At 42.6% G+C, this 20207-nt stretch overlaps 1 long non-coding RNA gene across 2 annotated transcripts in view; it reads right to left on the minus strand.

Annotated features, from left to right (window-relative positions):
* The window catches only part of LOC108886475 (uncharacterized), a 41038-nt gene extending 21090 nt beyond the window's left edge, over window positions 1-19948 (minus strand). Inside the window, exons 1-3 of one of the 2 annotated variants that reach the window (XR_001961455.2) lie at window positions 19850-19948; window positions 18327-18424; window positions 18068-18190 (exon numbers count right to left, since the gene is read on the minus strand). This is a non-coding gene — a long non-coding RNA (uncharacterized LOC108886475). Of the gene's footprint in view, window positions 1-17082; window positions 18191-18326; window positions 18425-19849 lie in introns of those variants that run through there. The other variant, XR_007813968.1, reaches the window with a different exon arrangement.
* Between the last annotated feature and the right edge of the window lie 259 nt (window positions 19949-20207).

The raw sequence follows: 20207 nt of genomic DNA on the forward strand, positions 1-20207 counted from the left end.
CACAATATCTAAAGATACTGGAACAGTCCAAATGTTTCTCTCTATTTCTACACCTGGATTTCTTTCAAGTTTTAAAGTTATAATGTGGACATTTATAGAGTAGAGGTAAAGCAGAGGTAAATAATACTTTGTGGAGAGTACCACTTCACTACTGTCCTGTCCTGCATGTCATCTTAACATCTGGTCTCCACACACTGCAAGCTGAAATACGGCTACTATTCATACTAATGTGCCCATAATCCTGTAATATCAAAGCACAGGCAGAGGGGTCTCTCTCTCCTCTCTCTCCCTCCCATTCACCCCCCCGTGTGATGACAGACCCCTGAGAGGAGCCCTTTGTTGGTAATTGAGCTTACCTCATTTTCAAAATACCAGAAGCCCTGCTGGATAATAAAAATGTGCCTATACTGGGGTACATATTTCTGGTAGAAACCAAATAGCTCTATGCACAGAAAACAGAGCTGTACTTGTTGAATTAGACTAGAAAGAAGGAAAAGGTTTGTTTTGTTTTTTTTTCATTCCCTGACTTTTCTTTGGTCAAGATTTTTTTTCCCCCTGCTGCCTTAACTACAGTGGGAGAGTGGCCTTGCGTGGAGCCTGGATCGCTGGGACCTTAGTAATATCTACCAGGGAGCCTGTAATTACTCAGACAGCACTGCTGCCATCAGGCCACGCCTCCGGCACTCTGCAGGCCTGGCAGCCTGTAAACGTGTCAGTGGCAGGATGTCTCTCCTCTTCCCTTATACACTTAGTTACACACAAGAAGAAGGTCAAATACACTCTCTCAAAGAATACAAAGTAGAGAGGCGACCTTCGATGTCTACCTATTTGCACTAGATGATGGTGAATGACCTGCTTGTGCACTCAGTTACTGTATGAAAAAGTGGGACTTCTTGCCATGAAGTATTACAAGGCTAGGTTTATACCAAGGTGACAACAGCTTCTGGGTCATGTAAGTAATGTTTTTGAAAAATCAGGGCATAATTAATGTCCTGTTATGACCTTCACCCACCATCAGTGTAAATCACCAGAAAATGTTAATTCACAACTTATCACAGCAAAAGAAATAAGGCAGGAATTTGATGAAGATGAACTTCAGATAGCAGTGTAAGGTGGACAATATCTTCCATACCACTGGTGGAGCGAGCGACACAGAGTTGCACGGGATCATGCATAGGCACACAGGAATGCTTTTCTCCTTCTAACTTGCATACAATCTTTAACTATTGTCTATCTTACCATCAGTGTGGAGGCTGGCAGACACAAGTCTTTGAAATGTGATCCTCGTCCCTGCCAAGTCCTGCCTCCCTCGTCCTAATTGGATGATTATATCCAGAACAACATTATTTTAACTTGGAGTGAGATGGGGGAGTCCTTAAATGCTGAGTAAATACCTCTTTACTTGCTATTTGTACCCGTGGCAAAGAATTACCAACGTCACACTGTCATATGAGTGCCAGATTGTTTAAGAGCAATTGAAAATTAAAGTGTCTCTACATTCATGGTAATTACAAGTCCTAGGAGTCCACATTCTGATATCAACACATGACATGGGAAAAAGTATTCCATACAAAATGCCTTTCAGATAAAGCTCAGTTGGCCACAGACATTGTGTGAGGTTATTATTGTCCAGTTGCAAGCTATATAAGTTTGACATTGTTCTCAAATCAGCTTGAAAAGTTCCTCTGTCTGTCAAAAGCCACTAGCAACAGAGAGACAAATATTAGTCCAACAGACATAAAGTCACTTTGCAATGTAGAAAGATGTGTACTGTGCAAATGATTCCTGCGTAGCACAAAAGGACTGAAATGTTGTCAATGTCGGTCAAAGTGCACTCTTTTTTCTTTACATTGACGAGGCTCTTTAGCGGTCTACAGCGAAGTCAGATTGCAGGCCCTCTTGGTTACTCAAACATTCATTTGAAGGCTAGGTCAGGACCGGGAACAAAGCGAGGTTCCGCTTGGCCTCGTCAGCGTTTTAGCTATTTCAGTGGTCATCCGTATATCAAAAAATCCTAAAAACAGACAAAGCCTCTTGAATATTTGCTTAAACTTTCACTGCCCCATAATCATGCCAGTAATGATAGTGTGTTTGCTTTGTCCAAACACCAGGGGCTCTGTTCTAAACACATAGAAACACACACACATACACATAGGCGTACACACACAGAGAGTGCCAGGGACGATGATGGATGTGAAGAAATTATAGGCCAAGGGCACAGAGTATCCTTCTAGTCATTTAAATACACAAAGTACATAAACACTGCAGAACTGTACTGAAATCATATTCAATTTATATTGAAACAAACTATTAGTAAAATCATAATGTTTGCAACATGGGCAGTCAGTTGTTGGCATAGGATGATACTCAGTTTGACTCACTCAAAGTCAACTAGACACTAAGGCTAAAGCAAAACAACACACTGATTTTATTCTTATTAGTGCTGTGTATTACTTAGGTTATGTTTTCCTACAAGTCATCAAATGACTTTATGCAAGTGTTTAGTATTGTTTGTAATGAGAAACACCCGTATGCTATAATCCAGGGATGCAAATACATTTGACTCAGTGGCAATGTATTCCTGAGTGATTTTGTTGGGAAACATTAAAAGCTTGAATAAAAATAAGTTGAAATATCAAAGGCTTTGGTTAAAAAAACAACATCTACCCAGAGGGGAAAATTGTACAATTACCTACAATGTGCCAGGCTGCTTGCCAGTTGAAAACCAGGTCATGGAAAATGTACATATGCAGCACAGAGAACAGGCAAAACCGCATAGTTACATAAGGAGTCCAATAGCATTGTCATTCTTCATTTAAAAAAATAATCTTTTCTTTGTTGACGATACCAAGAAAAGTCTGCAGGCAGTCAGTGTGTGTGTTTTTGCATTTGTGTGTGCAGCCACATACAAGTAAGCTTCAATTCATGCATGGTCATTTCCTCACTGTTGACTAAAGTGAGTCAGAATAAATTACAGTAACACAAACACATACACTAGATCAAATCCTGGTGTGTGCATCACCTCTGGCCTGTACACAGCATTAACAGTCATTAATATAACAGCAGTCTGAAACTATGCTATTACATGGTTTTCTAAATAGAGCGCATCCTGTCACCACACTGAGTAAGTGTGAGTGAGAAAATGGGAACTTGTTTCCTGAATGCTCCTCAGAGGGAATTAGTATTAACCTTGTAACAAGTGTCAGGGTTCATATCAGGGCTATGATAGCAGGAGAGAGGTCACATGACCACCTCACTGGCCAACTGATGTTTGAGGTTATTGGCTGCCAGGTCTGCAGCAGGTGAACAAACACTTTACGCTATATACTCCACAACATGCAGCAGCTTCTGGGGAGCTGATGCTGTCATCACCTGGCACAGAGCTGGAGGTAATGCTGCTTTCAGGGTAGTGTTTTCTCTCACATCCAAAACGGTCTTAGTGCGCCTGTGTCTAATTAATAATCCACAACCCCACTGTATCCTAAAACGCAAACTGCAAAATGTTAGCAAGAACACATAGATGCTAGATACTAGATGCCACTCTAGTATTACTGAATCCCATTATTATCATCACATTGGAGAGCTCAGCTTCAGCTTTTCTGAAAAATAAATACCTGATTATCTTTCAAGTGTTTCACAAAACTTGCCACTCAAAGACTCTAACCAGGTGGATAAAAAAAATATTCCACCCACTGCATAATAAATAATTTTTAACCCATTTCCCACAGTCCAACTGTGTTTTCTAATCCAAACACAGAAGGTAGCCAGAAATATCATATGTTGTTGTTCAAATAGAATGATGTGAATCAATATCTTTTATTTATTAAGTTACATTCATCTATATCAATGGTGCTTTATTTCACATTTTCATTTTTCATCCAGGTGCTTAAAAGAGTCTGGAAATAGCTCTGAGTTTTTCGAAACATAATTTTTTGAGAAGCACAGATTCGGGGTAATCTACCATAATTCAAAGATGCATTCAAAGATATTTGTTATGATATGGTCAAGCATAAGAAACAAAGCTATCAAGTCTTATTGCACATATTACAGCACCATAAAATGAACACACTCTCTGCCTACTGGCTGAGTAAGAACATGTATGTATGATACAAAATAACTTGAGTGCATGTGTTAGTCGGACTTGGGTGGCATTTCCTCTCAATGCAGCAGACAAAAGCTGACTCAAGAAGCACGTGATGCAGAACAAAAAATAAATCAAAGTCAGGGCGTATATAGACTAAAGAAAGTGTCTCTCATCCAGGGCCTTGTTTGTTTGTACTCTTTCCCAGGCTGCCTGGATTCATTAACACTTAGCCCTTGGCAGCGCCTACTTTGGCACAGGGTTAAGAGGTTGGAGGACGACCACGGCTGTGCAGCCTCCGCAGACCAGGAGATGAGGACATGTCGTCTCCACCCATCCACACTCAACCTTACCCCACCCTGCATAGCACCCTGCTCTGGCACATATCAGTTCCCTCCACCCTTTCTCCAGCATAATCTGGCCTGGTCCTGAGGGCAAATGTATTGAATATTCTTATACTTTGGTTCAACAGAGGCAATTAATGCAAAGTAAATCTTCAAAAAAGTCAGCAGATTTTAGATCAAAGGCACAACAGACATGTAGATGCTGGGTGGAGCGAACTGGTGGGAGTAGACAGCCATTTAAAGACTGAGGAGGCAGTCCTAAGATGTTGTGTTTCCAGTCATTACTGCCTTGCTTTGTCTAAACTCCCTCAGATGGCCAGGTACTCCCCCTCCCCTCCTCCAAACCCTCAGTCTCACCCACAATGCACCTGGAGCAAGGCCAGGGCTGCTGTTAATTTGGCCTCATTATTAAGTTAAATGCAGCGCGGGCGGCAGTGCTAGAGCTAATGAGCAGTGCAGAGCTGGCTGTGCTGCTCCCAGCCTCCTGTCCCAGCCATTAGAAAAATTAGAGAGTGGAAAATGAGTCAAGGGTTGTGGAGGCCTTAATTGAAGTCTTGAATGAAACTGTCTCTGATCTGAGTAAACCCTGCACTGACTTGGAGGGTCTCAGCCCTCACTAAGAGCCAGAATAGCTCATGTTGTAGGCAGAATGTGCATTTGTGTCCACAAAATCAACACAATTTAGGACAAGGTGTTTCAAGTAGGTACCGATACATGATGAACAAAGTGTCTACTTAATGTAAAACAAGTAATAAACCAACAATATATTCCAGCAAGATATGTGCATATGTATGTGTTAATATGTATATATGCGTAGGTTAGAGAGACTCCTTATGCTTGTGTTTATGCACAAGATGGTATCTGAGCTGTGTGGGTGGCAGGGTTTCTGCTCTGGGGGAGCTGTGGCTGGAGAGGAGGAGCTCAGAGCAGGGGCACTGCAAAAATACACATGTGAGACACAAACAGGGAACTCAGCATATCAAAAGACAAAGTTACACTTAAGGCTTTTAAAGAGTGGAAAAAAAATGCTGATTTAAATGGCATAAACTGTTCAAAGCTGTTCACTTCTCTGGAGTAGTATCCCTCTCAAGTCATCTCAGACACTGTCTATCATCTGGCCACTCAGTCAAGACTGTGAGAGACTGGGAGATTTAGGAGTCCCTATGTTTAGATGACTTTGAGGGTTTTTACTCTGCAGCCTTGCTAAATTGTCCAAACACGACCACACTGGCATTCATTTGCACTTCATCCCAACACAGCTTATCCTGACCACACAGTGACAATGTTTTTCTGGGAGATACTGAGGAGATAGCTGGCCAGATCTTTGAAGCCAAATCAGCAGCTTACAGAGATCAGCAAGAGGCTCCGTTTCAATATTAAAAGAGAGAGACAGATCAGTTCTCTGTTTAGGTTTGGCTGAACTCTGCTAGGAAGAGAGAATAGCCTGAGGTTGGAGGAATATGGGAGGCAGATGATGATGAAGATGGTGTGTGCGTGTATGTGTGTAGTTTGTGGGTGTTTCCTAGAATCTGACAGACATCTCAGCTTAGATTTATCACAAGGGTCAGAGGGTGTTGTAACTGGCTGTATTCAAGTACCTCATCCAGCCTTGTCTCCCTTCTCCCTTTTGCTCCTGTGCGTGGCTGGGGACAGTCTACTGCAAATTCCTGTCACAGTATTGTCCTCCTGCAAGCCGGCTTCTGATGGAGAGCACTTAGCCATGTTTATAGCTGTACAGGTTCAAAGAGAGGCCAGCAGCACAATGGAGCAGGGCAAGTTGGCTGCAGCACCACTGTGTGGGAAACACCATCACACACCGAGGAATCAAAACAAAGACACAGAAAGGGAAAAAACTCTGCAAGGATTAAGGAAACTGCCACATTTTCCCCCATTCTATTTTGCCACGTTTCAATTCTGCAGAAAACATTTCCTCAACACAACAGCAATATTCGCCAAAAGGTCCTGTGGCACGATAACACACCTTTAAGGAAACTGACAACAGACATTAAGTTCATTAGTGCATCAGTCAAAAACATTTTGTATTCAGTCAAAAATATTTTCCAGGCAATGAAGCGCTTCATTTTCACAAAAAGCTGGCCTCTGATTGGAAAATGCCTCTTTCTCTGTGAGCCATTGGCTGGTGAATGGGTGGGGCCATAGGGCCATCTGTAGGGCAGTGTTGTCAAAATTATTACATCAATGTGCATGACACTACTGACTGGTTGTAACAGCTCTTACTTTATATTGACTTCCCGTCATAAGAACAGAAATCTATGCATACTTGGCGTCAGTGTAGGTGAAGGGCAGACACGAACGCCACATTAAAGGGATAAAACTGGAGTTTGGGTTTTGAGTAAATGTTTGGCTAACTCAGCTTCATCACATGTCCGGCATTTAACTAAATAGTGTGCTGACATTGACCATCACATACAATAAAGGCAGCCAGTCTTCTCGTGGTGGCCTTCTCACCCCAACGAGCCCCTGTGACCTGTCCTTCAGCCCACTCCACCCGCCACCCCCTTCCAATGTTTTAATCCAGCTAACCTTGTCAAAACCACCAGACCTCATTCAGAACAAGCAGATGACTCTCTGCACGCCAGTAGCCTCTATAAATAGAAATTTCATTGAGGAGCAACAGGCTGAATGGGAGGTATTGTAAACAGCGAGCCAGCCTAAAGCCTTACACAGGGCTAACCTGGGAAAGTGATGGAAAGTGACATGCTGCAGCCATGAGGCATACAGTACAATAACAAACTGACACCACTGTACCACTGTCCGCTGTCCTTCACCTCACATATAAAGGTTTTACCTCACACTGCCCAAAACCTACTTGCAAACAGCACACCAAAAACATTCTTTGGGTTAAGCAACAAAACAATGTGGTTTATGTTTATTTCTAAAGTAAGAACACTGTCTCTGACAGGTTTCAGCTTTCAAAACTTTCCTGCGACCCCCTTAAACAATACAAAAAATGAAATGTTTGTGGGCAGACAAAGCAGACTGCTCAGTCTGCATTTTGTATTAAAAAAACAATCTGCAACATGCTATCCTTAAATGTCCACGAAGCAGACAACTTTCCTTTTGCAGTATGTATTTGTATGGTACATAGTATGTCTGCTTCTGCTCCACAGATAATAAGTAAACAGTTGTTTTAATCCACAACTCTACATCAGTCTGTGTTGGGCACAGATCCAGCCTGTCTGTGAGCTGCCTGATTCACTGATCATTAATTCAGTTTACTTACCCCATTTTATATGCAAGGCAGTGTAACAGGCCCATCCTGGCACGGGTTAAAAGGTTTGGCAGGGGAATTATGTCTTCCTCAGGAGGGAAAAAATATGCTGGCTAAATCAAAGGATAATTTTGTGAAAGAAACAGTGCCATTCAGTGATGTCAGAAACTGTCTGACAGCTCATTCAGTCGGTTCAGCTATTTGCAGAGTGATGGATTTATTTGATGGAGAGTTTCATAGGCGAGACAATGTGATCAGTGAGTGTGAGTACACACATCTAGTCTGTCAGTGTGTCCTTGCTGTTGGTGCAGCAGAACAGCAGGGGTCTGACTCAGACTTTGACACTTTTAGAAAACTTAGGAGGCACTCTGTAGATTACAGGTGCCTCTATCCACCCCTGGTTCTTTTTGTTCTCAAAATCTTTAACACATGGACAGACTATAAGGGAGCCTAGACAGTCACTTACCAAACCACACCACGAGAGAGACAAAGAGTGAGTGAGAGAGGGTGAGAGTGAGAGAGAGGCTGAACCATTTTTAAGCCACTCATTTGATTCACAATTCACACGCAGATCCCAGCCAGGGGGCAGGGATTTTGAGGAGGAGAGATCAGTAGCCAGGCTTAACTTAAAATGTCAAATGCTTTACTTTGACTTCATGGAAAAAAAGACAGTTCAGAGGAACCGACAGACCACATGCTACCAAGCATTTTTCCCTCCTAACTTGAAAAAAAAAAATCTGAGAGGCAACAGGTACAGACTGGCTCTTTCACCCAGCTGGAGCAAAACAACGAGGTGCTTCAGCCCTGAAGGCCGGTGATACCTGATCATCAAACTGCCACCAATTAGAGCATTAGGAGAAGTCATTTATTTTGCCTATGTTAAAGAAGGTGCTAAACTCCATGAGCCATTCCTGCATAACCCTGATGAAATTTCATCCACAGCAGCCCTGGCCCCACAGAGAGAAAGAGGGATATTGAGGGTCTAAGTGAGACGAGGGCCCTGGAGACCAGGCTCACCAGTGCAGACCCTGCCAGTCCTGAGGCAGCCGTAGAAACGACAGCCCCCCTTCATCATTCTTCCTCTCTCTCCTCCTCTCCTCACAGCCCTGCTGGGGGACTGGGTACTACAAATTCATTGTTCATGACAGAAAAAAAATCTGCATGCTCAGGACAATCAGTCATGGAGGGGCTACCAGAACCAGAAAGGGGGCTGGAGGTGGTGACTGACACCCTACCCTTTTTCAGCCAATGACCTAATGCAGGTAAGGAGTGCAGCTTGGTGCTAGACTGCTCCCCTCTCTTCAGCCCCACACCAAATTCTCCCCATTTAGGTATTTGTTGAACCTCCTGCACTGAAACCACTGCCTGTACGGGAACAGATTGGGTGTTGGGCAGCACACAAGTTTCCATGCATGGTAGGCAATGAAAGGAGAGCTCAATGAGCTTTCAGCCTACCTGATTCCACAACTATTACTGAAAGTAACAAATGTCTTGAATAACTAAAAAAATCCAAAAATAAGCAGCATCTCATGCAATCTAATTCAGTAATTGTCAACTCACAATATCAGAGTATAAAAATGCTGAATAAAAATATATAGTGTTTTATTCATAAATCAATATTTAGAGATGGAAACTGCCATGAAAACAAAATTAACAAGAATACATGATGAAAAGATGAATTCTGGAGCACACACAGGCTGTGTGTTTCAGTGGAACAGGAAATCGTGTGTTTGTACAGTTTCTCATCTGAGAGGTGTTTCCAGGTGCTGCTCAAGTGGTTTCCTCTGATTTAGTCCCCTGAAGCTTGTCAGCTAACACCTAAGCTGTCATGAGTTTACCCAGCTCAAATTAATACATCACCCATCACAGTCAACTTAAACTGAACTATCTGACACACCAGCATGAAGACAGATGTATCTTAATTACTGTATTACATACATGGTTAAAAGCAACATTAAAAACTTTTGAAAAGAAGTAAAGTCTTTTCATCAGTGAAACATCAAAACTATCTGTATCTATTGCAGTCATTCTTTACAAACATGCTGCAAATAGCACCCTCTGCTGCTTAGCCTCTGAACTATTCATGCATCCATTTCTTATACAGCTTAAACTGCTCAGGATCAAGGGGGTTGAGGCCTATCCTAGCATGCATTGGGTGAACAAGTGAATAACTCAAGTCACCAGTTCATCATAGAAACCCATTTACACCCATTTGCTGAATAAGCATTGGGGTAAGTCATCCAACAAACAAAACATAAACACTGTTCACACAATGAACACCATCAATCTCGATTCTGGGAACAGAACAGGAAAAACACCCAGAAAATAGTCAGCCTATTCTTCAATTGTTGGCCAAAAAGCCTTATAAAGTACCCAAGGAGTCATATAGAGTGCAATGTTGTATCATTATCAACAAATCGAATTAATTGCAACATCCAAGTCCAAGCGCAGAAATATCTGGATTCCTGGAAATCCTTATGAAAGCAAACTTTTCTCTCTTTACAAGCCAGGAAAGATATTGGAGACACGTGTTATACGATATATGGATGAAAAAAGAAAATGTACTTGCAAATGTATTCAATAATGGTACAGATGGAAATTGAAATTTTAATGTAAATCAGTCCATATTATTTTTGTCTGAACTGCTCAAGACAGATGATTTGGCATGATTCCCTGCAATCAAGAGTGGCGCTCCTGTATCAAGAGTCAATCCTAAACTGTAGAAGAGGATATTTCATCCAGCGGCTCTGTGCAGGGCTCCAACAATAACACCTCCCCACTGAAAGGAAATTCCTCTGCCTCCTCTGCTCTCGTCTGGAACACACAACTCTCTTAATCCTGCTCTGGTAATGAGGTCATTTCACAATATAATTTTCTCCCTCCTTTTTAACAAATTAAAATCTGGTGTTGCCCAGCTACAGGACCAAAACTTTGTGATTGATGTCTATCTTTAACAGGATACTTTCTTTACAAAATTATAAATGATTGAATATAATCTGATGAAAGGGTATATTTAAATATGAGAATCTTTGATCCTTTAGATGTTCAGTAGTGTTTCTGCTGCTGAGATCAGAGGCCTTCAGTGAGGTGGGAGTGGAGGAGGAGGAGGTGGTAAGGGAGTAATGGAACAGACAGAGATGTTGTTGAGAGCTATGCCCTGCCAAAACCAACTCTGATCACTGCTCTGAAACCATCTGATCGCGGGAGCAACCAATTTGGCTTTAAGTGGAGGTGACAGTGTGTCCGAGAGACACGTTACAAGTCAGAGGAAATTGGAGATAAACAGATAAAAGAATGCAATCTCTGCTGGAAGTAGCAAGGCACAGGGGGCAGGAAATAAACCTGTATTTAAGCTGATTACCCGAGCCGTGTCCCAGCCCTTTTCAGCAGCTCTGCACAGCCCAGCCTCACTACCAACGTTGTTAATTAGAGATTTGCTAAGGGGAAAAAAGGCAGCCTTGTCAGACTTGCAGGAGTGTTAGTGATGGCTGGCTGGAGGGGGACATGCAGAGCTCTTAATTGGGTCTGTATGCTGTATCGGTGGCTGGCTGGAGCACTGGTGATGATTGCTGTGAGCAGGTGGCCGTGGTGGCAGCTCCACGCAGGCCGTCCCAGGCCAGCCTGTCTGTTCTTGTCAGGACCTGGAACACTGAGCAGACAGCTCCTGAGCCCCGTGCTCATTACGCCAAGTTGCCCACCCTGTTGACCTAGCAACGCTCTCATAGCCCCTCCACACACTTCCTCCCTGCTCCCACAATGTAACCCGTAGTCATGGAGGACTACTTCCACACAGACCAGCTATGGTGAAAAAAGATGAATGCTCTACTACTTCTCAGTTTTATGATACAACATATAATACATTAAGCCGTAACAATGTACACCAAAATAGTATGTCACTACCAATGAATGAAGCTGTAAAACCATGCTGAATTATCTACCCTCCAGAAGTGTGTTCTATGTGAACCCTCTTTACCTTTACTGTGTTGGCTGCAGCAACAGAGAAATAACATTGAGGACTTAAAAGATTTAGAATCCACCCCCTTTCTTTCATACGTGTGTCTGGATTTTAATCGGGCAACGTCTCAGACACGGCACAGCTGGTCATACATGACATTTGCGATCACAATCTTCCTCCTAATAGCACTTCAAACACATGAGCACACAAATGCAGACATGAACACGTGCAGGCTTCCACGCACACATAGGGGTAGTTAAGATCTTGGAAGCATTCTTGCTAAATCTGCTGCCGTCTTTTTCTGGCAGTAATCTCCATTTGCACCAGAGTGTAGCAAAAGCAGGAGTCGGGAGGGGAGGGCAGAGGAGAGGGGGCTTCATGCAAATACTGCTTGTGACTTCAACTGCAATTGAGCAACCTAATCCAAGACTGTGGAGAGTCAAATGTAGCAGGCTAGAAAACAGTGTTCACAGGCCTACAATTTCTTCCTCCAAACAGTCTGTTTGCCAATACAAGACTTGCTGGCAAAATGAGAATCTTATAAAACTCTGAGTGACACAGCTGCCTCAGGCAAACTTTACAGGGAAAATTCAGATTGCAAGGGGGCAGAACATTTTCAATGCAGCATATTTGTTGTCTTTGTATTACCAAATGTCATCAGTTCACTGGGGAAATCCATGTCCCAAGAGGGCCCAGCGTTTCTTTTGCTGCGGTTAGATTATTTTGGACAGTAGTCAGCCCGAGTTTCATGATTCAGTGAAATTTTGATGAATGCTACAAATGAAGTGTAAAAGAATCAATCATGTCAGGGTTTGACTGGACGGACTTTGGAGAAGGCGCATGTGGAACAGTGCCTGAGCTGGAAAATGACAGGAAACAGTAGAATGACATCAGCTATGGCATAGTGCGAGGCCTGTTTAATGAAATGGAGAAATCAATGGGCTTCTATAACGCCTTTTAAAACATGGAGCGCACCTCAAGACTCCACTTGTGAATTAAAAAAGGACATATTTCATGCAACCACAGAAGAAATTGGAGTAGAGTTGGAATCCAATCAAAACCAACATCACCCCCTAATATGCAGTGACTAATCTGGCAGTAATAGATGTTATTTTCACTCCTCTCTTCTCAAAGGGTTATGGCTTGCAAACTAAAACGAAGGCAACTTTGTTTTGTGCTGTGCCTAGGATCTGAATTATTCAAGTTGATTTAATCCAGTCAACAGTTCACTAAATGACACAGAGTCCCAACAGTCCCTGTCAGTGTAGGCTGTCCAGTGCTGAAGAAGGTCAATATTAAATCATAGCCCCACCCTGGAGGCACTCTCTAACATAACAATCCACAGCAGGACTTGTACACATTCTGTGGTGCTGCTCCAGTTACTGAAGCTGGAGAGAGGGGAAAACGTTCAGCCCTGGACCCTCTTCACGGTGCCAAGAGGCCCACAGCATGCAAAAGCTAAAAACCCAAAGGGCGATCATTTGTCACAGGCAGTTTGCACGTCTGGAATGTCTCAGTTTGTGTACTCAGAATATCAGACAAGATGGGTGGTGTTTCTAGAGATCAGGGCTGCTCTCACATCGGCCGATCAAAGCGAGCGGGGCTGGAGCTACAACATTCGCAAGCAGCTGTGTCTTCCCTGGGGTTGCACTTGGGCTGCGGGTGCTAGACCTCACTGTGGAAGTGCCTGCAAATAAATGGTTTTGTCACTGTGTTCACACATTCCTCCAACCAATGGGCCCTGCTCTGCCTTATACCTCTATTAGGCTGCCATCCTCACAGCTGATTGCTGACATCACCTCACTGCACACACATGGACCTCACAGAGAAGAACCAAATGACTGTCGAAACATAACATTATCATTTAGGTGACACAGAAATGGACTACAGTTATCTCTACTGGAGCAAAAGTTTCGCAATCTTTGAAATTTTAACATTTTAAAATTTTGCAAAGTAAGCTTTTTCATTTTCTGTAAAGAATTTTGATAAGAAGATTGATGCCTCTCTTTCTGTCTTATCTGTCCATTACAGCTATGAAGTCATTACTCCAGGCCAAGAAAGAGTTCAACCCCTTAAAAATCAACTTTTAATATAATCTGACCGAAAAAGGATTTAAATGATAATATGAATATTTGAGAGTTTTAAAAAGCCAATAATGAAATACCAAACTACAACGTGTGACACTATTTTAAAACGTCTCTGACATTTCTATACCTCAATTTATTGTCATTTATTGGCTGACATATATGCAAATATTGATATATCTGCAATGCTATTAACTGAGTTGATATTGACATTAACATTAGCATATTAAATTGTATGGCATGTCAGTCAGTCTCTCACAGTTAGGATTAAACACACAAGGAATGACACATTCATGAGCAAGCTTTAGAGATATTGGTGAGTGAATTTTTTACCTTTGGTCTCAGGCCAGCCGTTTCTCCTGTTTCAAGTCTTAATGCTAAGCTGGGCTAACCATCTTCTACTGTAGCTTCATATATAACAAACACATATGAGAAAGGTATTAATTTTCATTGAATCTCAGAACAAAAGCTAATAAGCATATTTCCCAAAATACACAACTATTACTTTAAATGTTACTATAGCCATTCAGGGATGTGATAGACCACTCTGGCCGAGGTTGTAAAAGAGAAGCAGAGTGCTTGATTAATGAGAGTGAGGGAATTAAGGAAGAAAGGCAGGCATGCAGTACCTGCCCAATGGTCTTTCCATAAAGGAATGCAAGGAATGCCCAATCCTCTGTAGTCAATATTTGCTTTAGATGAAATGACAGGGACAGCTCAGTCTCCCACCAACTACAACTGAAATGTTGGGCCCAAAGGAGCACATTCTAACCTGCAACACATTACCGTCGGAATATGACACACACTGAAAAATACTGATTACACTCTGTTACCTAGCTGCTGCTCTGCCGTGATCACACAACCAGTCCTATGGGAGTAATCTGACCTTGTGTTGTCATTTGACCTTTGTCCTTGGCATCAGCACCTCCGACTTCCTTCTGCCCAGTGCTGTACAAAGTCTTACTTTACAACCCAGTCATTTTTCACTCTTTCCTCTCCCTTTTGTGGTGAATAGGCTCAAATGGATTTGTTTATTTTTACCTTATTCCAAAATATCTTTCACCACATTTTGTACCCTTTGCATTTGGAGATATTCGAGATTGAAAAGGCTCAGCAACAGAGTAAAACAAGCTTGTAGACTTGACTAATGAATCATTATGAAAAGAAGAAATGACAGCAGAAAAGGTAAACACAGTGGATTTCCGTCTGGCTGGTCTGACATTACAAGGATGTTTAACTTAGGGCACCAAGGGAGGTGAACTACACAGACCAATACACCAGGCTCCGGAGAGCCAGAGAGAGTGAGCAAGAAAGAAAGAAAGAAAAAGGGAGAGAGCGAGAGAGAGAGAAAGGGAAGAAAAGGGAAAATGTAATTAATCATACTACAGTCAGTCGGCCTGGTCTGGTGGAGGTGTTCTTGAGTTCTGGGTTTGTTTGTCGGTCTCGAGAGAAAGACCAATGGAACAAGAATGCTGTGTATGGGTGGTCAATTAGTTTACAAATTTCAGCTGTGACAGAAGCATTCTCCTCAGCCCTGGCCCCAAACTCTCTCCCGCCATCCCTGACCAAACCACATCATATCAGGGCCCAAACCTCATGCCGTGATCTGAGGCATTCCCTGGGCTGCAACATAAAGACGCTCACTCCATTTAGCCCAACCTAAATCAACAGCCTTTTACTGTGGTTGCATTGGATTGCCTTACATCCAGGATCTGCCAGTGCTTTTAGCCCCTTTTCAGTTTTCCATGTGAGCGACGTACTTCTGAGAACCAGACCTCCACCACACTGTCACTCTGCTTTTTCACTTCCCTGGGATCACAACATGTTGCACATCCTTTCCGATTTGACTGAATGTACTTTCTCTCTGGACAGGTCGTTTTAACTATAAAAGCCAAACAAAAGCCACATAAGCGGACTGAAATCAAATCATCTGAACGTGGGATAAATATGCTTTCCTAAGCTTGTCGTGAATAGGGCGCTGAATCAAGAGTGTGTCTCCTGGAACGTAAGAGCTTCAGATAATAAAATGCTGACGGCAGCGATGATCAGGTTTTCCAGTTGGGCCAGGGAGCAATGCTTGGCTTTTACTACACTAGCTTGACGAATGAGGATGGCATCATAACCGTGGTGGGCAACTAGCTGTACACTCACACACACACGTACGCATGCGAGTGGTGATTGACAAAAACCACACTGTGGATCATACCACACTGCTGTGGGTAATCTGGTGATTAACACTATTATCAATCATCTTCTATGATCCACTGACAGTATGTCCGCTGGGATTAAGCATCTGACTGATTAGTGTGAAAGGTTTCAGTGTGCCAAAAACTCATGGGACCATTACTCTACATCTTAACTTACATGTAGATTATTTCTACTCACTACAGTGGATTATGAACATATATTTCCTTCTTCTGGCACTGCGTATAGGGTGTCACTGTCTATAAGAATATTTTTAACCACAAAACACATATGCTTCCACTTATTCACCACCAAAGTATGCATCCATATCTTTCTGACTCTGTGTACGTGCAGAAGATTGTGCTGATTACAATGAATGTACTGAAATACATTTGTCCCACTTGCGTGTGCGTGCCGTTTTGCACTAATATATGTGTGGTGTGTGTGTGTGTGTGTGTGTGTGTGGGGGTGGGGGGTTCAGGACAGGAAATATAAAGGTTGAGGTAGTTCCTTGGAAACAAAGGCTCCGGCATCTCCACATGAGCCCTTTCCTTTCATAAGGCGCCCGAGGCTCCTGTCCCACATCACTGTAACCCTTAAGAGGGAACATCCTGGAGCTGCCACCCCCACCTTTCCCTTCACCTCCTACAGGCGGCCTGATCTATGGTGCATCACGGTTGTGTAAAATGTTAGTATTAAAAACATGTTCAACTTGGTGACACTGAAGCAGCTTTTCGAGTAAAACTCTTGCCAGACTGGGTGCCTTGTTTCAGAACCAGAGACAAATGATAAGCAATGCTGGCCATGATCTGGTTCTCCTCAGCTGTCATTTCAAGAGAACCCGTGATTCCCCAGTGACTCAACGACTCCTTCGACTTCACAGACCCTTCGCTGCTCTCTTACCACCTTATCTCTCTGGGCCTCACCTCACAATCTGTATCATCATCTCTCCTCCCTCTCTCCTTCTCCATCTTTCATCTCTCCTTTATTTCCATGCTCTTGCTCTCTGTTTTACTGCCCCGATTGAAAATTGAGTCATAACTTCCTGACGGCACTGTTCAAAGGTCAACCCCCCCCTCCCTCCCTCCCTCTCTCTCTCTCTCTCTCTCTCTCTCTCTTTCTCTCCGTGTTTCCCGCCCCCTTCCCTCAACTCCCTTTTGGGAGGCCCCTCATCCAACACGCCTAGCGCTGCATTCCACAGACAGTGGGAGCACTTTCAAATGCTGCACAAGCATAGCAGACCACCACTCGCAGAGGCACGCAGGGGGACCGGGCCGCGGGCCTCAGCTGCCACCAGGCCTCAGTGCTGGGGCTCAAGCCCTGCCAAGGAGAGCTTTGACTGGGGAGAAAATGCAATGTAGCAGCAACAGAGTCTGTGTGATGACAAGGAGAAAGCAACTGTGGCTCTCAAGGAGCAGAGTGATAACTGTGCAGTATTAGCCACTTCCGAGCTGCTGATACCAGCTCTACGTAAAACCCTTGTGCCACAGCGGGGCCTCTCACGTCTGTACTTGGAGGCTGGCAGCTGCGATAGTGGGGCGCAGGCCCCAGTGCACCTTTTTGTTTGACCCCCAAATCCTTCAGGTCTTTGCTACACTGACACACAGCTCCAGTTTCAGCCTCCCAAGGCTCCCTATGTGCTTGGCTCTCAAAACAATAATGTTCTTGTACATGGTCACATACCACAACACGGCAAATGCACTGTGCTTCAACGAATGTCAATTAAAGTGTTTGTTAACCGGTACAAATTTAATGGGTTCTAATCTTAACTATTTCCCCTGCATGTTTCCTTCAGTAACACTGAAACAAGAAAAGCAGAGAAGAACCTTATTTCACTGCAAAGAACATGAACTATTTTGTATTTTGGAGAAACACACTGGTGCTGTATTGGAAAATATTAACATGTTTTAAAGAAGGCAAAAACGTTTATATTCTGAATATAACGTAAGCTATTTTGTTAAAGCTATGCTCACTGGAAGAGAATTAACCCCTTTTTTTCATACAGTGTATTTTACAATAAAGCATAACATATTAGTTCATAGAAATTAGTCTCATATTTCACTAAGGAACTGGATGCTTAAATTACATTTTAAGTTAAAATATTGCAGAGGATACTACAATAAATTTAGCACATCTGGTTTAATGACAAAAGCCCAGCTGTATTGATAGGAATACTTGGGATCAAACCTGTATCAGGGACACAAGGACACCCTCTTGTAAGCTCCCATTACCGCGCTTCAGTGTGTTAACTGGGATCTGGGGTCTTCAATGGCTGCACTATGTTGAACTGGACAACTGATGTTTTCTCAACTGAAGCACAGACAACACATTGTACACAGTATTTAGAGACAGCAGTGCAGGTCACAAAGAACAAAACAACAACAACAATAATAATAATAATGACCAAATTTAGATACATTTTAAGAGGTGATTTAAAACATCTTACTGATTCTACGTGCCCAAGATCCTTATTCAGGAGTTCTAAAGCTGAGGGGCCCTGACAGCAAAAGCCCAGTCACATTTAGCCTTGGATCTGAAGACAATCTAAAAACAGTATTGCTGTCTTAATAATAGCATGTAGGGTGGCATATGTGTGCAAACAGAAACCATGCAGATTCACAGATGGATGGATAGATAGATGGCCACTAAGGACAATAACATAAAACAGCTACATCCCATCCTGATAAACTGCACCTATGAGTCAGTGAAAACAGTAATGAATGAATGAAGCCAATCTATAATCCATTAAACAGGTATGAGCAATATCTTGACAGGTTTTTACAAATCTGTTGTTTGTGACATCATCGCAGTTTCAAGGGTCCTGATAGGACATTATGCTGTTGAATTTACAGCCTAGTACACCAATAGAGGGCATCTGGTTTTGGAAATTTGAGGAACCTCCGTCCTACAGCAGTCCTGTTTTCATGTGTGTGAACTGAGACAGGTATGTCTCTCCTTTTGGCTGGCCTCCATTGTTAGTCTCCAGCCGTGTCTGGGTGTTGTGATTATCAATGCACACATCTGGATGGACTTAGTCAAGGAATCCTATAAAGAACCTAATGGGCTCTTCTAACATTTTTTTGAAGACTGATTAAGAGCCGTTTCAGATCTTATTCACATCAATGAGTTCCATCTGTGATTTATTTAAGCTTTCACTGAATTCGTTATCTGTGTTACTTGCTCCCTTTCAGTGTAATGGGGTTTTGGGGGACTTAAGGGGGGACTTGCATGCCTTAAAGGTAATGTGCAAGACTGCAGAATATTTGCTTATGGGGAAGGTCAGATACCTGGATAAATACAGAGGGCTGTTCAGTCACTGACAAACTGAGCATACATGAAAATCCTGGGTGTTTCTGTACCATGAAAATGATCCCAGCTTCCTTAACATTGATGAAAATGCTTAAAACTCTCACAGATGCTGTCCTAAATCTGGTTTTCCAAGAAACTTACTCTCAAAACACATTTACAAACCTTTGTTTGTTGTTGTTTTTTAAGCCTTACTCATTTTGAGTCTTGCCAATCATAAAATAAAACCACTTTTTGGAGTCACGCCAGCATGAAAGACAAATTTACACCTTGCATATTAGCTCAGTTACACCCTGAATAGTGCACACAGTCTGGTTAAGTAGCAAACAGACCAAAGTTTTAAGGCCTATTTGCCTTCCAATACTGTGACCCTTATGTTTTATGGGGGAGGCTAACACCATGAACTACATTTGTTACAAATTAGGCTTCCCAGTGCCGTAAAGTTGACACCTGCCACTTCAAACCCTACTTTTGAAAGGAGGACGGCCATTGGTAAGCGGGCAGAAGGATATTAATACACGTTTATTAGCTAAGGTAGCTAACTCGTGCACCTGTTCAAACTGCTAACTACAGGGCACCGATAAAAGGAACGTACCAAAGAACTACTGTAATTTCACTTTAACTAAACTGACGCTCATTATAAACACTGCCAGGTTTTCTTACCGTCCAAAACCCAAATGTTGCTGAAAGAGTGCTCAAACAATCTCTTTTTCACCCATTACGACGTTTAACCACAAGATGTCGACAGAATCAACGGTTCTCTAATGCTAATGCTGCCTTTACGTGTTTCCCGTGAGGTCCCGTTTCTGATGTAAAGAAAAAACGAGACCTTAAGAGAAGTGTGATTTGTGGATTCTATCAATAAATTGATTAACTGCAATTGATTAACAAAATGGTCCGTGGAACAAACAATAATTAAGTGTTTATTATACGTATGTATTGCATAAAACCATTTACCTTACAGACCGTGGGACCTTTTGACAACAAATGACTTTAGTTGCCATTCATCGTTGTTGTTTAC

This window comes from Lates calcarifer, linkage group LG10, assembly GCF_001640805.2.
Source record: "Lates calcarifer isolate ASB-BC8 linkage group LG10, TLL_Latcal_v3, whole genome shotgun sequence".
Lineage (NCBI taxonomy): Eukaryota > Metazoa > Chordata > Actinopteri > Centropomidae > Lates > Lates calcarifer.